Consider the following 27,584-nt stretch of genomic DNA (forward strand, 5'->3'; position numbering starts at 1 on the left):
GTCAATTTATTTCTAGACCACATTTTTCCTCAAATACATCTGTGCTCATGGTGGTTCACATAAAAAACCAAATACAGGATCTAAGTACATTAATAACACGTAATAAAGAGCACAACAACACTACAATATAGCACTGAAGAAAACCAGCAATTAGCAGTTCGTTTAGCATGTATCAGAATTTAAGTGAGCATAAAGCTTAGAAATAGGTCCAGTTAAAATATCCTGATTTCACATCCAAAAGTAGTCCCAAAGCAGGTGACATCCACGCGTGCATACACACCAGCCCCAACCACTTAATGTATGAACCCCAAAGTCCAGAAAGTCCCCTCAGGGTTCTTCTGAAAGCAGTTCACTTAAGAAGATGTTCAGGGATGGAGAGTGAAGACAAGGCAGGGGGGATGAGCCTAGTTTTCTTCATGGCCCAACTTCCTTATTCACCAACTAACTTAATGGTTAAGCATAGCCATTCATAACTGCTTATCTACTGCATATTGAGATGTCCTTCAAGCATAGTAATGTACTAGTTGCAAGGATACAGCTGCAAAACCACAATTCTACGATTCTATTGAGTTTTTCTCTTTCAAGATCTGTTTCTCATACGGTTCATATCGGAATTGTCACTGAACGAAGCTCAGTGCGGATTGATCAGATGACAGTTCCCCAAGTGAAGATTCAATCCAGGAGGAAGCCTGGTTTGTGGTCATTTCAATCCATTGTGACACTTGAGATGCAGGAGTTTTTGCTTTGTGGCATTTTAAAGTGGCTTGTGTACCTCATTGCATGTTTAAATGTAGAGACTCCCTTGTGTTTAAGAGAGTCCAACCCAACTTACTAGTTGCCAGTTTTTCATTCTCCTAATAATGCATTTTTAAAGTTTATCAAGTGGTGCCTGCTAGTAATATAATCAAAAGTAGTGGATCAAATAATTTCAAATGTTCCCTTACTTCCGCTCTGCATCGTTTGCTGTCAATACCTACTCCATTCCATCATTGCGGTTGTCTGGCCTGGTACCACATTTCTCAACCGGCAGGAACGTTGAGCGCAGGGGAATGTAGTTGAAATGTCTCCAAGCATCACCTTTAGGAATGCCATTTGTTCAATATTCATATCATTTAGTCTTCCTCAGAAGTCAATAGCAACATTTGCAGCAGCACCAAATATGTAGCTGGAACAAAAAAGCAGAAGAAAGCTTTGAATATTATTGCTGCTTTCAAAGGTTTCAATGAGCAATATCCGTTCAGCAAAGGTGCATCCAATGTATGCTTCACAGCTTGTGATGGAATCAAAACTTGGAAACATTCAGAAATTAATCCCCCTCCCCAACAGTTCCAAAAAGCAATCAATTTCATGAATTTCTAACCTTCCAAAAGCTGTCTGGGTAAGAAACATTGGAGCCTTGTCATGAGCCTAGGTGACTCCTTGCAAAGTAATCCACAAGATCCAGTTATCAGTGGATTGTTGAGTCTTGTGGGGCACTTTACAAGGGGCTCCACAAGACTTGACAATCAGCTTACTGTTTGTGCTTTGCAGCTTGTAACTTTGTCCACAGATTTCATAATACAAGCCCACCTGACATCAAACTTGGCCTACAGGGTGGGGGAGTCCATCAATCAGATACAGTTTCCCACCTCTAACCCAGGAGTTCAATAATAGCTAGACATGGCTCATCCCATGTAACCAGCATTCCCTACCCAGACAGACCTCTCTGCCACCAATTCCACCCCTTTACCTAGAAACAGGGCTGCCCTGCCCATGATGTGGGCTGAGGCAGCTGCCTCAGGTGGGGGGACTCCCAGATGCGACACCCCTGAGAGCATGATACCTGCCCTGCCACCTTTGCTGCTGGTGGAGGAGAAGTGACAGCAGATTCCAGTGGGATCTCATGGAAAACTTGAGCGATCTAGTGCTGCTTTGGCACCAGTGCAGGACGGCACTTTCACGTTTTGCCTCAGGCAGCAAAATGGAATGGGCCACTCCTGACTAGGAAACAGTGGCAGTGGAAAGGCATCATTTTTAACCACTACTGGGAGAGTCTGGGAAATAGAATTAGCTAACAGATTAACTAGGAACCATGGGAACTCTAGGTGCCGCCACCACCCTAGCAGAAATAGATAGTTCTGAGCATGCTCAGTAGTGTCTACGACAACAGGTAACCCTGGGAAAGAGTTTCCAAATCCTACTGGCACACTCCATTGAGAGAGAGAATTCCAGTAGTAGAGTAGCAGCAATAGAGAAGGTGTTTGGTTGAGAAATTCAGGGTGTAAGAAGCAGAAGAAGACCAATCGTGTAGAGAGAAAGGTGATAGCGGCACAAGGAAGGAAGGAAGGAAGGAAGGAAGGAAGGAAGGAAGGAAGGTGTTATATATGCAGGCATTGTAGGCCAAAGCCAGGCTGTATGCATGCAGCCTGAGCTCAGGAGCTTCATCTGCATAACAAAAGACAGAGAGGATTCTAAAATCCTCCAGTGACATTGTTAGTAGCTGGCAGGTTGCCAGTCCCTGCTGAGATAGGGCCAGTGTTGTGATTTGCTAATTGCAGTATTAAAGCGACCTATCACAGGTGTGTGTGTGTGTGTGTGTGTGTTGCCTGGGCTGGCTTAAGGTATATATACTGGCCAAGTGCCCCTGTTTTTCATTCTTGTTCTTATTGTTCCTGATGTTCCAATAAATCAGTTTTGAGCTGAATGGGTCATGCCTGAACCCACCTACACTTCAGAAGGAAGGAAGGAAGGAAGGAAGGAAGGAAGGAAGGAAGGAAGGAAGGAAGGAAGGAAGGAAGGAAAAGATGGAGAAAAGGAGTGTGGGCATGTAAAAGAAGGATAAAAGAGAATGTGAGGAGAAGGGGGGAAACCATGGCAAACATTTGACAGCTTCCTCAGCACTAACGCGGCTGGATAGAGCTTACCTGTTATTAACTGGCTTTCCAAATGCAATCCCTTACAACCACAGCTAAAGTATGACGACTGTGGTAGCTGTCAACCTGGTGTGCTGAAATAAAATATTTTGCTATGTGTTCTACAAAAACCTTTGAATGTTTAATCCTTTGGGGATTAGAAACAAGAAAGTAGCCTTTTTGAAGTATTTAGGTGAATAAAAATGAAATTAAATGCATTTTAAGGAGCTGCTGATTTTTGCTGATGGCCTACCAATTTTGTTATTATTACAACTGAATTTATTCCAGGCACATTATAGTTCTCAGCTAACTCTCACCTCATGGTATCTCATCCTGTCGGTTTCTTGTATCTGTATTTTGTGGACAAAGGCTCTTCTTTTACAGGGCTGGGAGCCTGTGGCCTTACAGTTGTTGCTGAACTACAACTCCCATCATCCCTGGCCATCTTGACTGGGGCTGATGGAAGAATGTACAGCAGAAAGGTCTGAAAGACAACCATGTATATTTTGTTCTTAGAAGACACTTTACTATTATATATTCAACTTCACTTTGCAGTTACATGAATGAGAAAAGGGTGAGGTAAAATTCAATGCAATTTAATTATGACATATAAATGTGTTGAGGAAAAGAAGGGTACATAATCTTAGTGCCCTTCAGACAAGCTGTCATTGAGAAAAACAAAATCTGACTATGGGAAGAGGTCTTGACTGAAGCATCATTCTGCTATCAGCACACAAACAATGAGTTGAAGCATCATCATCAAAGTGGTGAATGGCAATGATTCACTTATCATCATCATCATCATTTAAACAGATTTATAAACCTTTCAAAATCTCCAGTATTACAAATATCAGAGTGGTGTACACAAAACCCAAAATAAGTATGAAATGCATACTAAAAATAACACTTCTATATACTATTATAAAACTGTCCCACAAGGACCCACTTGCAAAGTCACGTAGCTCACGCTTAAGCTGTCAGTGGATACCTTCTTGCCGGAGGAAAGAGGAGTCCTGGGGGAGCGCACTGCCCCCGGCAGCACAATCCCGGTGGCGTGCCATCGTGGCTGCCCCCACAGCCCGTGCTGGGTGCCACGCCTCTGCAGGTGGCATGCCACACCACCAGGATGCACGTCACGACCCTGCAGACAGCGCATCACGCCCCCAGGATGCATGCCAGCCCCGCCCCCACCTGCTGTCTGCCCACCAGTGCCGGAGCATGAAGCTCCGCCACTGTCTACACTGAAGAGGGTCCTGGCTGCCCACTTCTGTGCTATGTATTTGTGTGTACCATGTTGTGTGTATCATGTTGGCTGATCTCACAGAATTGTTTATCCATCCCTGTGCATTGATTGGTACTTTCCCTGCACAATACATTGCCATGGAGGGCATGTTGCTGTCATCATAAAGGAACCTCATGACTGGGCGTGGTGGTTAAGTTAATACTATTGTTCAGTAGTGGTTGAGACAGAGAATGGGGAAGGGTAGGTGGCAGGGAGGCTGGTGTAGTGTGTGTGCACTGGCAGGAGCACCACATTGACTCCACTAACACGCCTGCACCACACCAAGGCCCCTGTTGCCTCATTCCTCCCACATCTCCATCCCACCAGTCAAGTCACTTCTGCTATGGTCATGGTATTGCTTCTGTGCTGCTGGCTGAACATAGGAACCATGACTACATGATGCTGGTCTCAGCAACCACCCAGCACAAAAGGAATCACCCTGCCCATTTACTAGTGACAGAATATAAAGACTATGGATCTTGTAATTGCAAGATTACAACATAAAAGAGGCAACACCGGAAGAATGTAATATGACTAGCAGTTCCTTGCATACAAAGGAACCAAAACTCTAGAGTAAATATGCGGGGGAGCAAAGTACAGGATAAGCATGAAAAGCAATGATTATATTAAAAGGCTAGGAATGTACATACTATGAGACTGCATTGGTTACAAAGCAGATTAAGCAAACGGAACAATGTTTAACAAAGCAAACGCTCACTCAAGTCAAATGGGAGAGAGAAGATAAATTGTATTTCTTTTTACACAAACCTGAAACTATACACTGGAAAATCTGTGTGTTCCTCCCCTCTTGTTGTTTTTCAGACCTGATGTGTCTATTTTAAATAATAATAAAACACAATTGCAGCAGCAACTTGTCTGGTGAGGATAGGCAAAGTGCTATTGGTGTTTATGGGCTCTTGTACTTTCAATTATACACTTCCTGTTTGCAGGTTCAGCCTATTATATTATATCCTAATTGGTGCAAACTGAAGATGACTTGCCCTTTAATAGACTCTCTTAATTGTTCCATTGTTAGTTCATTTTCCCATGGGGGTGGCTTTGCTAACTTTAACTACTAACGCACACACACTTTCCACAAATCCCTCAGCCATATTTTATACATAAATATCACAACCCTCATTTGATAGTTGCACCCAACTGCCTATGAATTTCTGAAATTTACAGAAAACAATCCTAGCTGCTCTATTACTACTCCAGGCTGCCTAACCATCATCCTCTCAACACCCCTGTCAACTGGTGAAAAGTGCCTGAGAACAACAATAGCCTTATCAACTCCTTATCTCCAAAGCTCTAAAGGTCCTGAGGCTTAGTGTGCTTCTGGTGCCAAAGGCGAGCACTCTATGATCTGAAATAGAGGCAGGACATCCACAATCTCATTATCTGCCTCAGGAACACAACATGCCTGGTTGTAAACAGAACAGTAAATTCTTAACAAGTTAAACCAGTACAGAATTGGATGACTGGGAGTTAATAATGTGCACTTCAGGTTTACCATCACACCAAAAGAGCACAGAGTTATTATAGAACTGCTTGATCCAAAAGACTATAGCTACCAAAATAGGGGAAATTGCAAGTAATGTAAGAATTCAAGTTAAACTGAGCTTTGGCCAGCCTGGGGATTCCTGCTTTGCACTTGATCTGCTTCAAACTAAACATACTCTAAACCCCTTTTACTATCAGAGTACAACTGAGGCTATAATAATAGCAGACCCCTTCAAAAGGAGACTCTGTAACTGATCAGGCAGGAGAGTCTCCCAAAGTGCCATGTCTCCTATGGCTTCAGACACCCTGATGTAAGTTCTACCATAGAGGTGCAAGAGTGACCACAAAAAGCTCTTGCCAGAACAACCCAGTAAACAAAATTAAGATACTCAGTAAAGATGTGAAAATCCTTTAATACATCTTGCACCCAGCTACTTATCTTCTTGATCTTCTGCCTTAAATTATAAAGCTTCTCCTGAGGCAGCCTTGAAATACACCCCCCTGCCTCCGCCCCTAGAGTCCAGCTCAATACCAAGAAAGATCAATTTCATTACAGGACCTGCTGCCTTCTTTTGAGCAAAAGTTTGAAACACTACTGAGGAGTCTCAACACTCTATGGTCTCCCCACTATACCTTCGACATTATTCTAAGAACACACTAAATTTCTCAAAGGTAGAACATGAATTGAACAGCCAATTAAGAGCCTTTTGCCAAAACATTGTACATATTTTATTGTAAAACCCAGAAGGTCAAAGTTGTCTGGATACAATGGCAAAACTCTCTGGGCCACTTTTATTTCATAGGATTGTTCCATACCATAGCTACTGTCCCCAGAACATATTTTAGAGAACATAGCTCTGGATCAATCATATCATTAATGGATGCTCCCATTTGGTTAAGATAGATGGTGAATGAGAGTTTTCTATGCACCAACCCAAAATGTGAGATCTGCAGATAAAGGACTGGGATTGTTGGCTTTTGAGCATGGTGGGTCTTCTGCAACAGACCTTGGAGAGCTTCTGTCAGTCCAGCTCAGGATGAAACAATTTCATGTGTCCAGAACAGGCATTTAAAGAACCCACTGCAAACCTTTCTTTTGCTTCCTAATCTTCTCCCTCACAACCAGTCCCATAACTGTAAGTGGGTTCTTAGCCAGCATATAAACACACACAGTATTTTATATGGTATCCTGTCATAAAACTTGACTCCAGCCTTGAGTATTTTTCATCCTACCTTAATAGGATAATAACAAAAGCATACAGGCAAAACCTCCACCTTGTCCTTTTCTCCCTGAAGAGCATCTCCACCAACTCCTGTTTCTTTGTTTCCTTGATCATCCTCTGAAATAAATGGAATTGTGCTGAGTCATTCCATCACCTGTAGGAAGAATGAAAATACTCAATCAGATTGTTACTTTCCCAGCACATCTGCTTGAGAACATTGAAGATAGTTAATCTAACAATGACTGCCATCACTTGTCAGCCCTGGGGTCCATGAATAGGCCTGGCTAGGGTCATTCACTCCAACCCAAACTCAATTTGTTTAATCTTCCAAAATATTGCCTGAGACCTAGATACCCAGCAAAGCATCTTCTCTTATAAAGACCTGCTTGTGTATTAAGAACCATGGGGGAGAGCCTCATAACTGATGCATGGCAATGCAAGAGAGGAGTTTCTCTGTAATGGCATCTTGATTATAGAATTCCCTCCCTTCCCAGGTGCAGCTGCTACTGAGTCTTAAAAGCTTTGGGTGCCCACAGAAGATGTCCTTTTTGGCCAGCCTTTTGCTGCATTGTTGCTTTATTTCACTGGTCACTTTCCTGCCATTAATGTGTAATGTTTTTGAATTTTAATATAACTCATTCTGGGACTACTTGAGCAATGAAGAGTGGACAAGATATACTTTAAATGAATGAATGAATAAAATAAATGAAGATTAGGGTTTAAAGAGACCCCGTGTTTCATTTGATCTGAGCCAATTGGGTCAGACAAAATCCCAGAATTTAGCTTCTGTACTCTAAATATGCCATCACCCTTCTCTCCATTGCTCACCTGTCTGGTACCACTGATACCTCTACTAGGCAAGATTTGCGCTTGCTTGATATAATGATACTCAGTGGTTAGGCCAAAAGCCTCACATAACAAGAAGGAAAATCATCAGCCTCTTGCTGGCAGGTGGGATTCAGTAGGAAGGTGTCTGCTCACATAGAAATAAACTTTGATTAACAGTAACCAGAACTTTCCTGGTTTGACTGTGAGGTGGAGAATGGGCAAAAGGGAAGAGTCATAAAATCCAAAATGCATTATTATTATTATTATTATTATTATTAACAACTCAGAATAAATGAATAGTAAATTGGAACAAAGACTTTTACGCTTCATATAGTGTTGGCCAAGACAACCACATTCTCATTTGCTGTATCCGTTATCATCTTTTCACACCTCATAAATGACAACATTATTTCCAGCTGAATGCACACATTGCTGAATATTCATCAAGTAATCAATAACTGCGTAACCCACCCCCGTCCCCATTTTGTGTCAATTTGTTTCTGTGGAACATATGCAATTTCATGGAAAATATTTAAGCGAAGCCACATGGGAAGTTGTACAGAGGGGGAGAGGCCGATGCAGGGAAAGATACAGCAGCAGCAGCGGCGGGGTTCTCTCCTGATGCTGGCTTTCCCTGTGAGCCTTCTGATATCTTTGAAAGCACAAAAGGCCAGGGTAACGCAAGATATAGAAAAGCAACAGAGAGATTTTTCAAGTACAACCCAACAGATAGCCCGAGTGCCCTTCCCTACTATCCAATTAAAATTTAACTTCTGATTCAGCATATCCAGTTTGGCAGGCCAAAGGCTAATATAAACTATACCAGCCTAAGATTCATACGTCAGATGTTGGTTTTGGTAAAGCAGCTGGAGAAGACAGAAGGCATCTAACACTAAAAAATAATATATATAAGAAATAATAATAATAATAAATTGTCCAGTAGCACCTTAGAGACCAACTAAGTTTGTTCTTGGTATGAGCTTTCGTGTGCATGCACACTTCTTCAGATTCACAAAAGCTCATACCAAGAACAAACTTAGTTGGTCGGGTGGCGCTGTGGTCTAAACCATTGAACCTAGGGCTTGCCAATGAGAAGGTCAGTGGTTCAATTCCATGCAACAGGGTGAGCTCCCATTGCTCGGTCCCTGCTCCTGCCAACCTAGCAGTTCAAAAGCACGTCAAAGTGCAAGTAGATAAATAGGTACCGCTCCAGCGGGAAGGTAAATGGCATTTCTGTGCGCTGCTCTGGTTCGCCAGAAGCAGCTTAGTCATGCTGGCCACATGACCCAGAAGCTATATGCCGGCTCCCTCGACCAGTAAAGCGAGATGAGCACCGCAACCCCAGAGTCATCCGCGTCTGGACCTAACAGTCAGGGGTCCCTTTACCCTTTACTTTTTTAAGGTGCTACTGGACTATCTATCTATCATCTCTCTAGCTATCTATATATATACTGCGTCAGACCAACACAGCTACCTACCTGAAACTAAAAAAATAAGTTCCTCTAGCTTCAATGCACCTCTAGTAAGTGTGTTTATGATTGCAGCCCTAGATAACACTACACTGGCATTAGTTAACGTTACAAAACAAGGGAGTTCTGTGATACGATTCCCCATCACTTCACTGTTACATCTCTTGTATTTAAATGGCTGCATTCATACAAGACAGCAGCCTTATCCGTGCTTACCTGTACCCAATGAGACTTAAGTTCTAACTAAATGGGCATAGGAGTGGGCTGCAAGTGAACATTCAGTGTAGCAGTGAATTGATTTGAGTCTTGAAATCCCGCTTCAGGGAAGATCGTGGAATTTGATTTGTGCTTCTGACATTTCCATGCACTGGCAAAGTGCACAACTGAAGGTCACCCTCAGGTGCAAATGCAGTGTAGAGGGTGCTCTGAAATGGACACAGGAACAAAAAATAGAGTCACTGAATCATTCCCCTGAGGAAACCAATGTAATAAATAGGATTCTCTGGTTTGACTTCAGTTGATTTGAGCAGTCCCTGATGGCAGTAAATTACTATAACCTGACACCTTGATAGCATTTTAATTTCCAAAGTGCTTTAAAATCCATAATCAGCCTGAACCAAAGAGAGAGATCTGTTTGTGGAATCAGGTCTACAGCATGATCTGCAAGCTGCTGCACTATGATTTGGGGGGGGGGCAGAATCTGCCAACATCTATGCCTTAAAACAGTTGTAGGGAACATAGCTTTATGATCCCTGTATCAGTTTGGTGGTATCAAGGGCTTCTAAAAGTTCATTTATTCTGCTGATATTGTCTGTTTATAGGTCTGTGTGCTAATGCACGTAGTTCACAGTGTTATGCATCAAGAGACCCGTCTCAGTATTGTGCAAGGAACTAAGGAGTTTGTGGGTGTGCTTTGTGGTCTGTTAGTATGAGCTATAAAACGGGCAAATATGTATCCACTTGTAATTATTTATGAATCAGAAAATGAATCTTACAGTGGAAATGAGCTGATCAGATGTTAGGGTAGTCAAGAGGAAGAGAACGTTTCGACTCAGAGCCAGGCTGCACAAGACCTCATTTACCCAATTAGCAATTACTTGAATGACATTTAAAAAGGAAATAGCAAGTGTGGGATCTGAACTGGAAGGTCAGGGAGGGTGCTTTAACCCTTTGTCCCTCACTGCAGTCCCAATGCAGGTGTGCACCCCAAATCTGCAACTTGCATGGCAAGAAAAGTTTCCATTGGTGCAAATGGGAGCTTCCTTCCTATACAAATAGCAGGTTGGGGGCCTTGACTCAGATCAAGACAGCAACAGGGACAAAGGGTTGAAGCCCTCCTGATCCGCTCCAAGTTCCCAAATCTGATACCTGCTATTTGTTTTTTTTAAAGCCATTCAAGCAATTGTTCATTTGGCCTTCAATATGGTTATTGCATTTCTCAGTCCCTCCACCTCCCAAGTGATCAGAGCCTTGGAGTCTTCACTCAGAACCTCATCACAGTGCTGGTATATTATGAGAGGAAAGGTAAGTTTGTGCATACACTTGCACACAAATGCCAAGTCCAAGTGCTTGTTGCCTGTTATTGCTGCCCTGCCTTAGGTTGTCTAAATGGGTTGAAAGAGGCTTCAGCTCCCCAGTCCAGGTTGAACTCTGGGACTACAAGGACCCAGCCATCTGTTGTGCTCTCAGGTAGGCATAATGTATTCATTTTCCCAAGACCCCTTGGAAAGTCCAGAGGGAAAGTTTTCTTCTTCTCCAGTGGATAGTGGATCACTAATACTGGTAACTATTATTCTTTTTTGTTGTCGTAAATTTATTTATTTGGTTTTTCAGATTATAATTTTACAGTCATATCTCAGACATAGATCATAAAAAGAAGATTCCAAGGAATTGCCTGGACTTCTATCCTCCCCTTTGTGGGTCCTATTATTAATCATTTCCTCCTGCATCTTTTATGATGATCTTTTACATCTCCATTATATCCAAAAATTCACCATTAAACTACAAGTGATATTCCAATCCTACTAATGATTTTAACTGTTTACAACGGTCTTTACAATTTTCCCCATTCTTTATTAAAATTTTGGTCTTCCTGATTTCTGGTTCTTCTAGCCATTTTAGCCATTTCAGCATAGTCCATCAACTTCATCTGCCATTCTTCTCTGGTAGGGACTTTATCTTCTTTCCTTCTCTGGGCCAATAACATCCGTGCAGCCATGGTCACATACCTAAAAAGTCTTTTCTGCTCCCTTGGGATTTTGGTGCTTGGTAACTATTATTCTTGGTTTTAGAATGGAGGTACAACCTGGAACGATTTCTATATCTTCATGGTTTCTGTACTAAGGGACTGACTTTATAGAAAATGTATCAGTAAAAGCCACTCAGAATCCTGCCAAAAGCATATTTAGAATTCAATCAATAAGTGAATGTTCAGATTAACAATATTCATGAATGATATTATTTATTTATCTAAAGCATTTCTTAATCCCTTTCTTTAGCCAAAAAGGCTCTCGGAGCAGTTTACGTAAGATTAATAAAATTATAACAATCATTTCCTACAGGCTTACAATCTAAGAAGCATGGCACGAAAGGAGGGGGGAGATGAGGGAAGAGGAAAACAAGCAAATTCAGGTGCTCATTCTTTTAAAGTTTCATTATAACATATACTGACCAGCTGGAACAGAAACAGTTCAGGGAGAGGAGGAGTCAAACTAAGCTTGGTCTCCCAAGAGAGTGGACCCCCTACTTTCTCTTCTCTCCTCGCAGCCTGATGGAATGGCTGCTGCCAGGGAACAATTCAGAGAGAGAAGGGACCCCAAAGGAGCTGGTCTTTTAGCAGTGCTGGTAGAATGAGTCCTGCTTCCCAGCTTTCCTTCTACAGCAGCCAGATGGAATGGAACAGATGAGCAAAATATATAAAGAATAAGCAAGCACTATTAGACTTGTAATAGCAAAGAGATGGTGCTTTCTGTAGGTTATCCATTTGGTTACATTGTGTCCTGAAGAAAACGAAACACAGAAAGAGTATATTTGCAGTTTTTCATTTTCAGTGACAGGAGACGAAGAAGAGACAGCTACCAGTTCTTGAGGGCAAAGTTTGAATTTTAGTCTGCACAATCTGGGTGTAACCCACTTCTGCTCACAGCCATGTGGGTGTGCTGCAAATTCCCACACGGTATATTTAATTTGGTCACGTAGCCCACTGACCTTGTTGCCAGTGCGGAAAACAACAGGGTTGTCAGTCATGCTTCAGGCAAGCTGAGCAGTGTGATGATCCCCTTGCAATGCTTGCAATGCAACCTCAACACAAAGATGCACATCACCCAAGAGCAAATCAATGCTGTTCAAAGTTCATAAGCAAGTTCTGAATATCATATCGAACGTACAAATCATTAGCCATCATGTGCATTGTGTAGTAAGCAAGAGCATTGCAGAAGGCACTGAAAGCACAATTGCATTTCCCTCATGCCTGACAGTTTCCTTCAGAATGACTCTGCAAAAGGGGGGGGGGGGACCAGCATATTGAAAAAGTAAACAGTGTTTATTTTTACTGTGGTTTCCCCACTGCCAATCACACTTCCTTAGCCTCACCCGTCTCTTCTCAGTATCTAGACTAAAACAAAAACACATGATAATTACCGGACTTGCTTTGGTTTGAAGGAACAAAAAAGCCTCCACAGAACCTCAAAAACAAACACTCAATGCACACACTCTTTAAGCTTAAGCCTTGGGATACTGGTATGAACCGGAATCCTAGGGAAACAACATCTATCTAGGGGAGAGGCGGTGAAGCTGTGGCCTTCAGGCCAGATCTTGCCCACAGCGCCACTTCTCAGAGCCACAGGCCAGATCCAGCCCATTGCTGCAATCAGTCACTTCTTCTTAAAAGATACTATTGTGTGACCCCATTGCAAAAGGGTCTTAAAGACTCAGAAAACAAGGAGCCCTCCTTTCTCTTTCCTGAGCTATATAACCTTCTTGTAATGCAGCCATGCTAGAGGTGAAAGGGGTGCTTTTCCACAGTAAGTGGAATGTTTTCTTCCCCATCTCAGTGCTGGGCTATGGAGAAAACCCACCTCTGCTGATCACCAGTAGGCTGTGAAAGGCAAGCTTCGGGGGGAGGGCAAAGTGAAAGAGGCATACGATCCACTGGCTTCAAAGCCCCCTCTGTTTCTCTGAGAGATCCCAGACTTGTCCACATCACTTGCATAGTAACTTTTTCATCATTAAAACATGCTGGAACAAAGGCAAAATAAAACTGCCCCCTACTTCCTGGATTGGCCAGCATGAAATGGCAAGAGTTTGGAAGTGGTGGAACATTCACTATTACAGTCCTCCCCGCTCACCTAATATTGGTCTGCTTACAGCACAGTCACAACCATCTCAACTCAGAAGTAACTCCTACAGAATTCAACTAGTCTTACTCCCAAGTAAGTGGGGTTAGGGTTGCAAACTTTGCTATAAATGTCACCCCACCGCTACCTCCAATTAAATACCTGGCATTTTTTTTAGTACAGTGGTACCTCTGGTTAAGAACTTAATTCGTTCTGGAGGTCCATTCTTAACCTGAAACTGTACTTAACCTGAAGCACTGCTTTAGCCGCCACCACGCGATTTCTGTTCTCATCCTGAAGCAAAGTTCTTAACCCGAAGTACTATTTCTGGGTAGCAGAGTGTGTAACCTGAAGCGTATGTAACCTTAAGTGTCTGTAACCCTAGCTACCACTGTACATGTAGAATTTGTGATTCTCTCTGCCTGACTGAAATATATTTTGCTTTGATGTTTGCTTTTGTGGTAGAGAGGCCAATTCATTCTTATTTATTTATTTTTGTAAAGGATCCAGGTGATTTTTTTTTTTTAAGCACCAAAACATTCTATATTGGTCATTTAATTCTCATAGCAAAGTTTTGTTGTATCTACTTTGTAAATATTGTTTAGATGAAGGGAAGAAGAACTGTAACCCTCTAGATAGTGCTGAACTAGTACTGACAGCATCCCTGACCATTGGCCATGCTAGCTGTGGAGGATGAGAGCAGGACAATAGCTGGAGGGCAGTAGGTTCCCCATCCCTGGTTTAGATGGTCAAATAAGGTAGAGTAAGAGGAGGAAATCCAGGCCTAGGGCCCTCCAGCCTAGAGGCATAGGAAGGTCAGTTGGTACCCGGTGTGGAAAATTTCTCCCCCCCCCACCCCCACCCACACTGAATTTATTTTTATTTATTTTTTTGCCTGCAAAAATAGTTCTACGTTATTTCATATTTTCTTACAAAGGAATGTGGATTATGGGCCTCTGATAACAAGGAGGTGACTATGGACAGATACTTAAACCTACAGGATGGATTGTGTTTTGGCTCCACTGAATTGAAATTTCAGCCTTCCCGACATATGAAAACGGCCAAGTAAACAGTTCTTTTCGTGGAGGAGAGTCAAGATATTAACTGATATGCATGAAATTTCAGATATAGCTATATAATCCCTAGTGTAGTAAGATAAGACCTTTGGAGCAGGCATTAAAAAAAAAAAAATTATGAACCGCCCTAGTAGGGCAGTAATTGTTCCTTTTTGACACCCCCCTCCATGATGAAACCCAGGGCAAACCGCTGCCCCCACCTCCCCTTCCTACGCCCCTGCTCCAGCCCTCTCCGTTTGTTCCTTGGGAGTCGCCCCACACAACACTTCTCATCATCCCTGCTCCACACCCTATCTGAGTTCTTTTGCCTAGCTGGAATGTGTCTTTGAAACAGGATAATGCCATTTACTCTTTTGGATGCAGAATGAAGAGTGATAGATGAGGTGTGTAGGAGCTTATGGCTTTTACATGGCTGGGATGTAACCTACTGTTCAAGAATAAGAGTCACATCTATTGATCCGCCATTTTTTGCCTCTTGCCCTGTCCACCACTGGCATTTGATGCCAAGGAACGTTGCCTCTGGCAGGTAGTACCTGATCAAGTAACTGTATGGGGAGAGGTAGTAACTGTATGGGGAGAGGCTAGCAGAACAAAGTGGGTGGTTTAAAACTGCTTGAAGACCATGATAAATCAGCAAACTTTGGAAATGATACATTTTAATAATAAAACAGATTTGACACATAACGTCATGAAATCTCAAAACTGGCATAGAGCTCCTCAAAAATCAGTCCAACTTGTAAAACTCTCAGAATGTGGGGACTGAGGAAAACTTACTCAGGGAACCAGAGTTGTTGAGCAAGATAATATTGCACAATTTTATTTTTTTTAAAGAACGGCTGAAATTAGCAGACAGCCCTATTAAATTCTTCATCTCGTAAAACAAACCTTTTGAAAGAGCCCTTATCACTGCATGACAAACGCTAGCTGATGAATGAGAGCAATCATTCACTGTCCATTTTAGAAGATTTGTATCTGTGTTGCCGTCTGCTAAACTTTGTCCTGAGGCTCAACTCAACTGTTTCTCGATCAAAAGTGAACAGAAGATTCAGAAGTGAACTATCCAGCAACTGGAATTTTCGTTTTGGGTTGCCTGGTTGAATGTGACACTGTACAACAATCCCCTTGACAACAGGAGTGACAAAGTGTTGACTCATGGGCGTGTTTTGACCTGCCTATCCTCTCCCAGCGACCCACAAGAACCTCCCCCCAGCTCAATAGTCCAATGGTGGTGGCAGCACAGCCACTGAGAGCATTTAGTCAAACTTACCCAGCCATGTAATTTTATTATGTACTTTAAAAAAAAAAAAAAAAAAACCTGCTGATTTTTATGAATAATGTTGAAAATTGTATTGTGTCTACTACTTCTAATGTCTCTTTTTATTGCTGTTTTTTAATGAATACAGTCGTACCTTGGATCCCAAACACCTTGCAAGTCCAAAGTTTTGGCTCCCGAACGCCACAAACCCTGAAGTGAGTGTTTGCAAACATTCTTTGAAAGCCAAATGTCCGACAGGGCTTCCGCGACTTCTGATTGGCTGCAGGAGCTTCTTGCAGCCAATCAGAAACCGTGCCTTGATTTCTGAACATTTTGGAAGTCGAATAGACTTCTGGAAAGGATTCAGTTTGACTTCCAAGGTACCACTAAAGTTAAGGGAGTCCTGACCATTAGGTCCAGTTGTGGCTGACTCTGGGGTTGTGGCGCTCATCTCGCTTTATTGGCCGAGGGAGCCGGCGTACAGCTTCCGGGTCATGTGGCCAGCATGACTAAGCCGCTTCTGGCGAACCAGAGCAGCACACGGAAACGCCGTTTACCTTCCCGCCGGAGTGGTACCTATTTATCTACTTGCACTTTGACGTGCTTTCGAACTGCTAGGTTGGCAGGAAGGTACCACTGGACTTTGTATTATTTTATCAAGTGTTTAGAGTTTTTAAACATTAAGCAGTATACAAATATTTATATTTAAATCAAATAAGTTTTAGAATGTGTACAGAGTCCAGGAAAGACAAAGCAATCTGCCTTCCCATTATGACACTGGGTTGGGCAGAGAGATTTAAAACCCTTTTGAAAAACGTTCTTTAAAAGTAGTGGTAAAGTAAGGGCCCCCCAATCAGGCTTCAACTTAAATATTTCAAATTGCAGCCAGTAATTTTGCAAATCTTAAAAAATTAATATGTGATCTGACTTGCATTTCTGATGTCAAGTAAGATTCCACATTAATTTTCAATAAAGCTACAGTTCTCCTGCTATGGGATTAAGTTCTTCTATTTCATCTCTTGTGACGACCACAGAATTATTATTTTTTCTTTCAAAAAGACAGCACATAAGGGATGGTATCATAATACTTATGCCTTAATATTATAGACACACACACACACACACACACACACACACACACACACCTTTTCTCATATTTAATATGTACTGGCCAAAAAAGGTTCTAATACAACTTTCCCTAATTAATGCCTCTTTTCCATAGGTCTCTCATATACCATTATATCTTGCTAGACTCCTTGCGCCATCGTACGCCTTTACATTTCCGGAGTCAAAGTAAGGCCATCATTCGCCTTAAATTATTGATGGGTCCATACTTTTCTTTTTCAAGTAAAGTTTACGCAATGTGAGGGGTCAGATCAGATGTAATTAAGGTAGACATTAGAAAATTCAAGACATGATTTGAGCCATGGATGGGGAACTATTTTTCAGGCTGATGGACCCATTTCCTTCTGGGCAACTTTCCAGGTCACATGCTAGTGGTGGGCTGGGCCAGAGGCAAAAGTAGGCTATGAAGCAACAAATGTAGGTTTTACCTTTGTGCAGGAGGTTAGTTTTTACCCACAATCCTTTCTGTCTTCCATCCAGGCCAGCAAAAGGCAATATCAGACTTTAAAGCTGAGGGGCAATTGACCATTACTAGTAATTATTGGCATTCACTAAAACCCCTTGGTCTTTTTCAGTAAAGTAGGTAGATGCAACAGGCAGGAGACAATGAGCTGATTTGGTTTATTGTATCCTTGTTATTACTTATGGTAGGAACATAATGATTAACATCCAGCAATTTTCAGGAGATTAAAGCAAAAAAAAAAAAAAGCCTATAAGTAATCTACTTGTCAACAACACAAGCATGGATGTCATGTGTCATGGAAGACACTGGTTGAAATTATGTTTGAGGTTTCAGAATTTCAAAGTTATGGAAACTGCAAAAGTACAGGCCATCGTAGCAAAACAAATGGGCAGTCGGGTGCTCTTGGTATATCTCCATTACAGTCTGTTAAATCCGCTGTCTGTCTGATTGAAAGTGACAGTGGTGGCTGTTCCCTAACTGCCACCAGCATTGTCATTGACACACTTATCTGTCAGTCATATGTGAAGAAAAGAGGAAAAATATTGAAATGGAGAGTAGACATTTCCTCATGCCTAGAATCATGGAAGTGTGGATAAGAGATGTTTATCTGCCAAGAGAAATTTGAAGCTTTATCCGCTGCCTTTACATCAACAACATTTTGCAGGTATTAAAGCAGACGTCCAGGGCACAGTCTTTTGCCCATGAATCCTCTCAGTCTCTTTCTAGCACAAAAGCTTAAGGCCATCAACCTCTCATCCCCACTGGCATCCCTCCTTCCAGAGGAGCAGATATGTGGGCCTGGTGGTGCACAAGGACAGGACCTTTGAAATATTTTAAGCAACTAAACAATGACACAGTCGATGACAGAAAGAAAAAAGTATAGTGAGGGATGAAAGGTCAAGGGGCTAGTTTAAAGCGAGAAACAGATGCCGTGAACTCTGTCCTGAATTCTTATGGTGACTTTAGCCAATTCCCTCAGCCTAATTCCGTGAGTAAAAAATGTGAATACAGTGGTACCTTGGCTCTCAAACTTAATCCGTTCTGGGAGTCCATTCGACTCCTGAAACCATTCAAAAACCAAGGCGCGGCTTCCAATTGGCTGCAGGAGCTTCCTGCACTCAAACAGAAGCCGCAGACATTTGGCTTCCCAAAAACGTTCGCAAACCAGAACACTTACTTCTGGGTTTGCAGCATTCGGGAGCCGATTTGTCCGGGAGCCAATCTGTTTGAGAAACAAGGTACCGCTGTACATACCTTACAAATTGTTCTAAGATGGCAGTGATAATATATTCAAACACTCCACAGAGCTAATTTTTTGTTATCAGAGAAACAAAGGTGGGAAGGATGGGGTGGCGAGTACATATGAACATAGGAAATCAGGCCAATAGCCCATCTAGTCTAACATCCTGTTGTCACAGTGGCCACCCAGATGCCTATGGGAAACCGGCAAGCAGGACCCAAGCACAAGAACATTCTCCTGGAGTTTCCAGCAACTGGTATTCAGAAGCATTACGGTCTCCAGCTGTAGAGCGAGTGCAGAGCCATCATGGCTAGAAGCCATTGATAGCCTTATCCTCCATGAGTTTGGCTGTTTCGAAGCCATTCAAGTTGGGGGTCATCACTGCCTCCTGGGGGAGCGAGTTCCATAGTTTATGTGCTGAGTGAAGAACTACTTTCATTTATCTGTCCTGTATCTTCAAACTTTCCGTTTCATTGGATGCGCATGTGTTCTAGTGTTATGAGAAAGGGGTGGAATCTACACACATGTAAAAAAACGCGGTGAAAATGCTTTTTGTAAAAAAAAAAAAAACGTTTTGAAAAATACATTGAATTTGGCATCGCTCACTGTCACTATCTAGTGTCGCATTTGTATATTGCACTTTACAACACATTTAAAACGTTTTATTTGTAGCTGTATAGCTGAGTCCCTGGGGAGAAAAATGTTTCTTTGTCCATTTTCTTCATGCCATGCGCAATTTTATAAACTTCCAGCATGTCACCTTAGTCGTCTTTTCACTAAAAAGTCCCAAATGATGCAACAGTAAGGGCTGTTCGGTAGTGGAACGGACTCCCACAAGTGGTGGTGGACTCTCCTTCCTTGGAGGTTTTAAAGCAGAGGTTGGGTGGTCATCTGTCATGGATGTTTACCCTGAATTGCAGGGGGTTGGACTAGATGACTCTTCGGTCCCTTCCAGCTTTAATATTCTGTGATTCCTTATAAGGGATTCCTCCATCCCCTTGATCATTTTGGTTGTCTTTTTCTGAGAATATTTTTTAGTGTCAGCTGGCCATCAAGTGAACTAGAATACTAGATTAACAAAAGTGCTGCTTGGGACCAATATTGTTGCAATCAAAGGTCTCCAGAAAAAACATCCCATTTGCCTTTTTTACTTGTTTAAGATTCTCTTTCATATAGATGTCACACATGAGATGGCAATGCTAGCCAGTCTTTGACTCCAGGCTACAAACGTAAACCTGAGATTAACCCCCATTGAACCCAGGGGTATTTACCACTCAGTGGGCATGAATATGATTGTGCTGCCACCAGTATTAAGTGGAGACCCAGATTTCCAAGCCTACAAAAACTTACAAACGAAGGCCGCACATCAAATGTGAGGTCCTTTTTTCTTCATTTGCGATGCTTCTCTCTGAAATGCAGCATAGACTAAATAAACAAAGCATTTGTGAGCTGTTTCTAGTACCAGTTTCACGAATACAGCCTCTTAAACAATGCTCTCAGATTCCAATTTCAAAGTAAAAAATCTCCATTCCAACAATGGGTCATAATTCCTTAATCCATGGGCCTCACTTAACACTTGGCAAGGTGTGTGAAGAGACTTTGTGTGATAATGACACTTCCTAACAAGGACCAAATTGGCAACAGTCAGCTGGGGCTCTCTATACACCAGCAGCGTGCTGGTGAGAGAAAATGCCAGGCTTTTCAGCATCTTTCAGTAAGTCGTTCACTCCCTCAAAAGCCCATTTTTCTCACTGAAAGGATTTATTGGAGAATATTCAGCTCAACTCTAGTAATAATCTGTTTCACAGACATAAGACTGTTATATGACTTGGGGGGGGGGTGGATTCCTGGATAGCTACCAAGCTATTAAAGATTTGCCCTTGATCAAGGGTGGCTGGCTTTTGTTCTAATTTGATTCAGTTTGTTTGTTTTTAGAAGAGGGGTAGGGATGCAGTAAGGTTTGTTAAAACAGATTGCCTCCCCCCAGCTCATAAAAAATATGCCAAGTCAGAAAGAAACTGTAAAATTGTCTCAGAATTACACCGTTTGCTTTAGAATTATTGGTGCTGAAAAGCAAATGGCTGAAAAACCACACTTGCTGAAACTCCAAACCAAATTCCACAGCAATTTTTTTAAAAAAAATATCTCTCCAGGACAATTAAACTGCAATCCATTTTTATTTCTCCCTTTCAACTGTATATTGCCAAGACAAATAAAATCAATAGGACAAAGAGGTAAAATTGTACAAATATAATAATTTTGGTTTTTAAAAATAAACTATCTTTAAGTAACCTCTTTCATTATAAGATCTACATGAGCTGTATGACTAATTTATGTTGACTGTCTCCAGTTCTGTAAAATGGATAAGCGTTTTTAGACATATATTTCAATTGGCACATAGAAAGAAAAGGAGAAAAGGAAGATTGTATTGTAGCCAATACAATGCCCTCCAGATGTTTTTGGACTCCAATTTCCATCATCCCTGACTGTTGGCCATGCTGGCTGGGGTAGATTGCAATATTTTATGCCACTTTTACAAAATTTCTACTAATATCATCCTTACAAAAGCAATGGCATATTAAGAAAAAACAAACTATTCAATAATTAGTTCAATAGAAATTCATAATAATTCATTGGATATGGCTGCTGAGCACCAGCCCAGTGCCAGTTGACATAATCCATTCTGACAAACGGATTTGTCAACCCTGGCATCGGCTAGTTAAATAATGTCCTCAACCTCATGACTAGTCCCACTGGTATATACAGTCCCCAGGGCAAATGCTGGCAACCCAACAGATCAAGAAACATGGTCCATGTTCAATACAGCAAGCCAAGTCCAAAGTCCAACAGTCAGGCCAGGTTCCCACCTCTGCTGCCAATCCAGGGTTAGGGGACCTGGAGTTCAGTCCCCAAAAGCACAGTCCCATGGAGCTCCTAGGACATCCAAGCCATGGTCCATCAACATGGGAAAGTTGAGCAGGCAAAGCACTGCAGCTCTGCTTCCCTTTTATCCCTTGAATCTTGATTGCAGCATCTGGGCTTGACAAGACTTGTGATCCTTATTTGTCCTGAGCCCAATCCAGCTGAGGAATCACACACCTCCTTCCTTAACTAATGAGCCCCACCTGGCCAGCTAGTGAGCTGGGCTGTGTGACTTGCCTGCCTCCCCTCTGGCTCTGGTGATGGGTCCTGCTCTCTGGTTCCTGTGCACTGACCCCCATCCCCTCATTGTCCTCTGTTGCCCTGTGAGTACTTTTACGCCTTCAACCTCTAGTTCTCCATCCCCAGCTTGCCCCAATGTGTACCAGTTGTGGCTAATCCCCTCACCGGGATCCTCCTCTCTGTTGTCTTTCCAGCTTATGACAACTAAGAAGGCAGTTCTTGGACTAGGTAAAACACAAGTAGCTTTATTTGTGGAAATGAAAACTAAAACAATATTAAATCCAGTAGGAAGAGCATCTTTGCTCACTTGCCTTCCAAACACCAATTGTTGCTGCCTGTTTCTAAGAAGGAGGGGCCATGAGGAGATCAGCAGGGTGCAAGCATACTGAAGGTGGGGTTGCAGGTGCATCAGACTGGCACTGAGCTCCTTAAGCGTTGTCCCTCCTCCTGCCAGGAACTGGCAGCTATGGTACTCAGTGTTCAGAAAGCAGCTAAGCAACATTGTCCTATCTGCACCCACCACTATTGGTTAATTCCTCTGGCTGTGGTGCTGTTGCAAAGTGTAGTGGGGAGATTGAGTCTTATTAAAGCAGTGGGTGATTATGTTTCAAAGATTAGGCAAATTCATGGGGGATAAGGTTATCAGTGGCTGCTAGCCAGAATGACTATGTTCCACTTCCACTGTCTCTGAATACCAGTTGCTGGGAATCACAAGTGGAGATGGTTCTGTTGCTTTCAGGTCCTGCTTTCAGTTTTCACACTTTGGAAGAGATATATGTTGCAAATATGAGTATAAATATACAATCCTGACATGGTTGGCCAGTGTACATTACCCAAGCAAAAGCAATTAGAGAAATTTATCTGTCTTGATCAGTGCACATGGCGTCCATTATCATTTTTTCAAAATCAATCACAGGCTAGAGTTTGGATCCTTCTCCTTTGGACAGATGTGACTCTGCCACATTCACTGGCATGTGCCTTGGAAACTTTCCCACTTGGCTATCACAAGTGGGACATTAATATGGATTAGTTTGCAACTCCAGCACAGAGTAACAAATCTATGCTTCAGTTTATATGCTCTTAGTCACCCAGTTACTGGATCTTCGGAGACAGTTTTTATCGTCAAGAAATCAGCGACTGAGATCAAAGAAAAACATGGTCAGTCATCTTGCAAGAATTCATCCCCCCCACCCCCCGAAAAAGTTAGATAGCATATACATCTTCCTGATACCTTCTTTTTTGAACTACTGCACTTTTCCTTGCTCATTATTTCATACATCTTACTGTCAGATTGTGCGACATTTTGCTTTGTTTTCTCCAACTGTTATGGAGTGTCCAGCGCTTAGAAAATAAACCTGCTGCAATTCCTAATGTTGTGATGCAACAAATTTTTCAAATCGGTGGCAAGGTTTGACATAGCAGAATATATAACCCCATTCCCTCATAGAGCACACCTAGGAGAGTTACGGCCTGGGGCACTTGAGTATGACGTCATCTATGTATACCACTGGGCCACAAGCCAACCAAGATTAGAAACTGTGGTCAGGGGCACAGAGTAGAAAAGAGAAGGAGTAAACAGAGTGGCTCTGTAATTGAAGAATGTCTGGGACGGGCTCGGAACAAAAAGCAAAGCTCCTATTACGGAGCAGTCTTTGAAATTCAGGGGGGCATCTTCAGTGAAGTGTTTCCCTCATTCTTGATCACCCAAGCATTTCCAGACTCTTGTCCAACCAGCTCACTTTTTACTTTTCATTCTTGGTATACCATATAGCGTATATGTTTCTTATGTAGTTTTTACATTGTTGTTCACCACTTCAATACATTTTGTGGGGAGTGGCATAAAACTCTTTAGATCAGTGGTTCTCAACCTGTGGGTCCCCAGATGTCATTGGACTACAACTCCCATCATCCCCGAGCTCTGGCCTTGCTAGCTAGGGGTGATGGGAGTTGTAGTTCAACAACATCTGGGGACCCACAGGTTGAGAAAGGCTGCTTTAGATGAAATTAATAAATTCAGCCTACAGCCACATCACCCTGAAAGCACCCGATCCCACCCAATCTCGGAAGTTAAGCAGGGTCGGGCCTGGTTAGTACTTGGATGGGATATAACATTAAATAAATTCCCATTCACTGGCCACAGTTCACAGTGGAACACATGCCACATTGGTGTAGCATCTTACTAACACAACTGCAATCTTGGTACCCCCTGATTTCTGTACCCCTAATTCAGTGTCATGGTTCCTAACCAGGAGCATGTGAGGTGGCCACAGAAAAGCTAAGAGCTTGTTACCTTTGGCCATGTTCTTATGCTTGACTTTGGGAACTTGCTCTGTGAAGGCTGTACACCTGTACTGTGTTGGTCCCTGCTGGCTATGAGGACAAGCCAGGTGATCAGCACAGCCTGAACTACCCTACATGAATCTGATGCACTGAAACCGTAGACACCCTGCTTTCACAGAGCTCTGTGTGGTAGAAATTGAGCTGCTAGATCAGGGCAACTGTTTAGAATGTGATTATTCCAGCGCCGGCCTCATTCAAAGCCTGACATGATTGTTTCAGAAATTCCTAAAGCTGCCTCTCATTACGGAGCAGCAAGACATGATTTGGAGCCTCCAGAAGTGGTGCAATTTTCAGCTCACTTCATCCTGGGCTTAAGTGGTGATGGACAGTGAGCTCGGGAGCTTAGAAAAGGAGAGGAGAGCTTGTTTGCTTAGGCTGAATCTCCAGGGTACAGCTCACTGCTGTTCTAATGTAAATGTTTATGAGGGGTGTAATAAAATATTAAACGGCATGAATAATTGATATTTACTTTATAGCAATTCACACTCTTGCTTGTTTGAATAAAATCCATTATTTACAATATTCTACTTAACTAGGAGTTATTTCTCTCTTTGTTCATACCATTTGCTAATTACTTGTTCCTCCGACACGTTTCCCATTGCTGGATTGAGTCAGTTGTTCTATGTCAATGTTTAACAGCTTAGTATCAATATTTTAGATACAGAATGCTACCCTGAAGAGGAGCAGGAAGGCTCCACAAATTGGCTCTTTTGCCTGGACAAATATTTTTTTCATTTCTCTCTTCTCCATCGTTTGATGACTCTAACTCCATTGTAGTTTTTAAATTAAAAATAGTTGAATAAGGCAAAATGTCCACAGATGACTGACTAAGCATGTTTTTATTTATGGTATTAATTTGTGCTATTATGAAATGCACCAAGGGCGAAAGGCTGGAATTCAAAATCCCCCCCCAAAAAAAAAATACAAGAAGAAAGTAGAAATGTAATATATAATTGGTTGACTTTTAGCATCTAGACAGTGTGCAACCATTTTACAATGTTAAGACCCATCTGTACACTCCAGGCATGGCGCCATATTGGCCTGGTTCACATATCATGGTAAGCCCAACTATGGTTTAATAGGGCTGTGTGAAAAGTATGGCTCCTGAAAAGTTCAACAAAGAATAAATCTTGGCTACCGATAGCAGCCAAGTGGGTTAAACCACTGTGCCACTTTTGCTTGCCGATTGGAAGGTTGGAGGTTCGAATCCCCGTGACAGGGTGAGCTCCTGTTGCTCAGTCCCTGCTCCTGCCAACCTAGCAGTTCAAAAGCACGTAGGTAACGCTCCGGTGGGAAGGTAAACAGTTTCCGTGCACTGCTCCATTCGCGGCTGGACTTAACTGTCAGGGGTCCTTTACCTTTACCTTTTACCAATAGTAGCTAAGGACACATCTTTAAAATGGTCCTAAGTTCAGACAACACACTAAACCAAACCTTGACTTGGCTACCACACCACAGTGAGCTAAAAGGACCAGAGAGAAGCAAAGCAGCTGCAACCCTCATCAGGAGCTAGCACCTTCTTGTTAAGCAACGGCTTGGCTCAGCATTATATGTGAACATGGCTACTGGCATTGCTTCAGCAAGATGGCTGTTATTGCTCTGCAACAGGAACTGCAGGACAAGAAATGATTCTGCAACAGGAAATGCACAGTAAGTTCACACACACACAATTGCATCAGAAATGCATTTAAAAAGACGGGTCTGTTATCATTATGTCTAGCTTGACCCTCGTGGAGCCACAGCATTAGTCTCATCTTAATGGCACCTCAAGGTCAAGACTGCTCAAAGATTAGCTGAATAAACACAAACACTGATGGGTTGTCCTGTGGTTGTAATAACAGTCACTGAGCCAACTCAGGACTGTTAGATTGGGGGGGGGGGGAGTAAAGGAACATGACATCTGTAGAGAGGAGACATAGCACACACCCATCTGCCCAAGGACCATTGTCTCCTTTGCAATAATTGTTAGTTACAGTTCTTGAATGCGTTTTTTCTAAAACACGGGCACAAATCAGCTTACAAATAAAGAAACCAAATCCAACTTAAGCTAAGGTCCGTTGATTTCAGTGGGTCTACTCTGTATATGACCAATGTTGGCTATGATGATCCAACATCAATAGAAAGACTGCTATATAAAATGCCTTTTGGTCCCAGACTGGTGCACCAGGCAGCTCAAAATGCTTTAAAAAAAACACACAACACAATTTTAAAAATATGACCACACCGTGGTTACAAATGCCATTAAAAGAATAGAAAGGATTTACAATATTCCTCTAAAAAACACGAAGTTCCACAATTTTAGCCCCTTAACAAACAAAACACCTACTACTTATAGTCATCAAACTAACCTCCAAGGATCACAGCATTGTAGGCAGGGCTGAGCTACTAGATTGAAGCATCCAAGGAGCTCGTATGACTAAGTGATAGGCTACTATGATTGCAAGCGGTATCACTCTCTTCCCAGTTGTCAGATGCCAGTATCTGTGCAGGAGACTGCTGATGACATGCAAGCTAATTGCTGGACCAAATTTCAAAATTCACTGAGTTCCTTTGCCGGTACAAATCAATTGTGATGGCACTTTGGCAAACAAATATAAACAAAATATTTCAGTACTGTGAATAATAGAGGAACGTGTTGGGTTCCTGATGATAGTGCACAGTGAGGTCTTTAGCAGAAAAACAGCATATCCTTAGAAGAAAAAGACTAGGTGCTAAACTTTTCCAACCAGCTGATTACACAGAGATTTAGGAAACAAACCATCACAAAGAGACAAACATATGGAATGTAGGCTGTGTTCCAAGAAAACTGCTACATAATTATGTTAAAATTTACATTACCAGGGCAAGCAACAGAAAGGAATATATGTCAGAATCCCACTGCAATGTGCTACACAGAGGAGAAGCTTTTTCTTGGCAAACAGATTAGTTGTAAAGTAGCTTAGTGACTGGCTTGTTAGTCAGTAGAAAAGAGGAAATCTTGCAGCATTCCTTCTAACTGCAAACTCAAGTGTTATGTGCCACCAAGCTTGTAGCCAAAATGGGACTGGCTAGGAATAGGTTGCTGTCAAGAGAGCTTTATGAGGGCTTGCTTGCTTTGTAGCCTTTTTCCTGGATGTTCCTAGATACCAAAGGCATCCTGCTATACAAGATTCCAAGGCAGGCTAGCCATCCAAGGATTTTTATCCAAGAATCTTTTTAGCGCAAGGTAGAATTAATGGGCATAGGATGGCAATAGCTTTGGCAGAGAGTGACTAGAACTCACCTGCCAGACTTGACATTGACACCCCACCACTTCGCTCTTCCCTGCCGCAAATTCAGAAAAGGAGCCATGAGCAGACAGGATTCCAGATCTAAAGGCCACTCATCTCTCCGTGTGGTACTGGCAGACTTGTG

At 42.3% G+C, this 27,584-nt stretch overlaps 1 long non-coding RNA gene across 3 annotated transcripts; it reads right to left on the reverse strand.

Annotated features, from left to right (window-relative positions):
• LOC310675050 lies at positions 1–27,584 on the reverse strand. Of its 3 annotated transcripts, none has more exons than XR_014509889.1 (4): positions 27,454–27,584; positions 6,952–7,053; positions 3,209–3,375; positions 1–1,165 (listed from the first exon to the last, which is right to left on the reverse strand). It is a non-coding gene; the product is annotated as an uncharacterized lncRNA (long non-coding RNA). The 3 variants fall into 3 exon arrangements; XR_014509890.1 differs by having other exon boundaries at positions 6,937–7,053; XR_014509891.1 differs by having other exon boundaries at positions 6,910–7,053.

Source organism: Podarcis tiliguerta (genome assembly GCF_965153285.1).
Source record: "Podarcis tiliguerta genome assembly, chromosome: 3".
Taxonomy (NCBI): domain Eukaryota; kingdom Metazoa; phylum Chordata; class Lepidosauria; order Squamata; family Lacertidae; genus Podarcis; species Podarcis tiliguerta.